Raw genomic sequence first — 3,848 nt, 5'->3', positions numbered from 1 at the left:
TGTGTGTGTGTGTGTGTGTGTGTGTGTGTGTGTGTGTGTGTGTGTATAAATGTGAAGAGTGAGCATCTTTGTGTGTGTGTATGTGCGTGTGTGCGCGTGTGCATGCATTCGTGTGTGTGTGTGTGTGAAGTGTGCGCATGTGTGTTGGTGCTTGCGTGCGAGTGTATGTTTTTGTGTGTGCTTGTGTGTGTGGGGTTTTTTTTTTCTGTTGTCTCTAAAGACGTTCAGCTTCTTGTGGTTTTTAGACACTTCTGTCAATTCACCAAATGCTCTGCCCTTAAAATAGTCATTTCTGTATCTAGAGAGGTATTGAGCTTCCATAGCAAGGCAAAAGACCGCAACTGCTACTTCTTTTCTTTCCTTCTGTTGGTGGGTGTTTGACGGGTGCTCTGATGTGGTTTGCTTCTTCTTTCCTATCAAACATCTATCGTCCTTATCTCTCCTCCTTTTTTTTTCTCTTTGCTTTTCTCTTGTAACACCCGTAATCTTTGCACTTGTATGAATGACCTTATTGTGCTTCAAGTGCCGTAAAACGCTCAGTGAAACAAATTTTCATCTGTTGTTTCTGTCTGTCTGCCAATTTCTTTTCTTGCTTTAAGTGACCAATATTGTGTCACGATTCTTTGCGTTGCTTTTCTCACATAAGTGCGACAAAGATGAAAAAAAGCAACTGTTTCTGTTTAATAAGAAACATTTTATCCCTGTGCATTTTAAATGTTCTGAGGGAGTGGTTGGCTGGTGCTCTTGTGTGGTTTGCTCCTTCTTACCTGTCAAACATCTATTGTTCTTATTTTCCCTCCTTTTTTTTATGTTTGTTACTCTCTTGTAACACCTCTAATCTTCTGGCGCTCATATGACCCTATGCAGTTGTGAGCGCCATAGAACCTCTACTAATACTAAACTACAAATGAGATATTTTCTTCTGTTCACAGAGTTCATACAAGATATTTACACCTGCAGAAAGATCCTCAAGTAAAGGTAAGATATTATTGCAGGTTATGAACGGAACAGTATGTGCGTGTTTGTGCTTTTGTGTGTGTGTGTGTGTGTGTGTGTGTGAAGTGTGTGCATGTGTGTGTGTGTGTGTGTGTGTGTGTGTGTGTGTGTGTGTGTGTGTGTGTGTGTGTGTGTGTGTGTGTGTGTATGTATGTGAAGTGTGTGCATGTTTGTGTGTGTGTATGTGCGTGTGTGCGCGTGTGCATGCATTCGTGTGTGTGTGTGTGTGAAGTGTGCGCATGTGTGTTGGTGCTTGCGTGCGAGTGTATGTTTTTGTGTGTGCTTGTGTGTGTGGGGTTTTTTTTTTCTGTTGTCTCTAAAGACGTTCAGCTTCTTGTGGTTTTTAGACACTTCTGTCAATTCACCAAATGCTCTGCCCTTAAAATAGTCATTTCTGTATCTAGAGAGGTATTGAGCTTCCATAGCAAGGCAAAAGACCGCAACTGCTACTTCTTTTCTTTCCTTCTGTTGGTGGGTGTTTGACGGGTGCTCTGATGTGGTTTGCTTCTTCTTTCCTATCAAACATCTATCGTCCTTATCTCTCCTCCTTTTTTTTTCTCTTTGCTTTTCTCTTGTAACACCCGTAATCTTTGCACTTGTATGAATGACCTTATTGTGCTTCAAGTGCCGTAAAACGCTCAGTGAAACAAATTTTCATCTGTTGTTTCTGTCTGTCTGCCAATTTCTTTTCTTGCTTTAAGTGACCAATATTGTGTCACGATTCTTTGCGTTGCTTTTCTCACATAAGTGCGACAAAGATGAAAAAAAGCAACTGTTTCTGTTTAATAAGAAACATTTTATCCCTGTGCATTTTAAATGTTCTGAGGGAGTGGTTGGCTGGTGCTCTTGTGTGGTTTGCTCCTTCTTACCTGTCAAACATCTATTGTTCTTATTTTCCCTCCTTTTTTTGGGGGGGGGGGGGGGTTGCTATTTTTTTCTCTTGTCACACCTGTAATCTTTGGCACTTTAATAACCTAGTTGTGTTGCAAGTCCTGTAAAACTCTTACAAAAACAAAAACAATAAGAAGATATTGCTCCTTCTTTCCTATCAAACATCTATCATCCTGATCGCTCCTCCTTTTTTTTTTGTGTTTGTTACTCTCTTGTAACACCTCTTATCTTCGACACTTATATGACCTTATTGTGTTGCAAGATAACCAGACAGCCACCGGAACAATCAGTATGGATACTTTGCTGGCTTTGGTGCTGGGGGGAACTGGGCACTTATGGACCTGTCCTGTGTGCAATGGCATTGTTGCCCAGGTCAGGTAATACAGGTGATACAGAGGTGTTGCAAGTGCGGTAAAACTCTTACTAAAACTAAGAAAGAAGATATTCTGACACATGCGATTTCTTTTGTTCCGCTCAGTTCTTCCTCGGGGTCTGGCCCTATGTGACCGTGTTGTCAGGAGAGAGCGACAAGTTGAAATGAGGAAATGTCCGTCCTAGTGGAGACCTTAGCTCACTCGCAGGTGACCAAAGCTTCCCGGTCAGGAAATCGGCGAGATGTTATAGTGAGACTGTTATGACCTTCAAAGAATTTTTTTTTCTTTTTTTGTTTTTGTCAAAGTTTATGTGATTATCATGAAAGATTAATGAATTTTTTCCAAAGTGATAAGTTAGGATAAGATAATACTTTACTTTATTGTCTCAGAGGGAAATTTTCCTTGGCTGTACAGGACGATAAAATTACATGCTGGCATACATATGACATAGGAATTAAATTATATGTTACTCTCATTAAAATTCAACATGGCAAGAAAAGTAAAGCTGACAATAATGTACATATCACATCAGATGCATCATTGGACGACATGCAGGATTTTATCACAAGGCCTTAAGCATTACATAGCTACATGTATGTGTTCGGAGCAGCAATTCACATTGATGTTTATTCAGACACTTGCTTCATGCCAGATGGTAAAACACTTTTTGATATTGGAATATGTAGATTTTGACTGCTCAGTGTAAAAATCTGTCTTTTATGGTCACTTTTCAGAGCAGTGTATAGCGGAGTTTTACTCTAAGCAGTTGATTTGTTTTCATTGATAGTTCGTTGGTCGCTTCTACTTTGTCATGTCTTGAAATGTCTAAGATCTTGAAGCTGTTGTGTGTTTTGGTTTTCAATTGTAGGAGTGACAGTCATGGAAAACCTCTCAGTTCCCAATTTATTTCATTTTAGATTTTCAATAAGCAGCAATGATTTCATAAAACATCCAAAGACAAGTAATTTTTGAGTGTGTGAAATTTGTCACACGAGCTACGGCTTACCCAACAGAATGAGCAAGTTTGTAGATGTATGTATGTGTATGAGCACTCCTCAAAAAGGTTGTCCCAGAGATGTTGCAACATTCCAAAGTTTCAACCGTTTAATTTGATGTTTTTGTATTTTTTTATGCAGTGTTTGCTAATCTGGGCCATATCACCCATTACAGGGCAGTTTTGTAATTTCGATGGGCGATGAGGATCATTCAGGAATTAACAGGTATTATTTAAGGCCCAACCTAGAAATTCATGTAGGTGGTTGGCGGATGCTCTGGTGTGGTTTGCTCCTTCTTTCCTATCAAATATCTATCATCCTTTTCTCCCCTCCTTCTATTTTGTGTTTGTTACTCTCTTGTAACACATTTAATCTTCAGCACTTATATGACCTTATTGTGTTGCAAGTGCCGTAAAACTCTCACTGAAACTAAATTCATGTAGGTGGGTGAGATGAAAGTTTGAGCCTTTTAACACTTTGCCATCATATTTTGGGTAAAATCCAAAGTAACTGGGTGGCGAGATGAGGCGGCAAAGTGTTAATTCCTTATCTCTAGCAAGCCGCTCTCAGTGGCTCATGGTCAGAACCGTTG

General features: G+C 39.8%; 1 long non-coding RNA gene across 1 annotated transcript; it reads left to right on the top strand.

Annotated features, from left to right (window-relative positions):
• Positions 1–869: 869 nt before the first annotated feature.
• LOC118477533 lies at positions 870–2,680 on the top strand. The gene is made up of 2 exons (XR_004858444.1): positions 870–978; positions 2,366–2,680. It is a non-coding gene; the product is annotated as an uncharacterized LOC118477533 (long non-coding RNA).
• The last annotated feature ends 1,168 nt before the right edge of the window (positions 2,681–3,848 follow it).

This window comes from Aplysia californica, unplaced genomic scaffold (assembly GCF_000002075.1).
Source record: "Aplysia californica isolate F4 #8 unplaced genomic scaffold, AplCal3.0 scaffold00127, whole genome shotgun sequence".
Lineage (NCBI taxonomy): Eukaryota > Metazoa > Mollusca > Gastropoda > Aplysiida > Aplysiidae > Aplysia > Aplysia californica.
The sequence above is the reverse complement of the archived record's forward strand: the minus strand, read 5'-3'. Positions and strand labels throughout refer to the sequence as shown.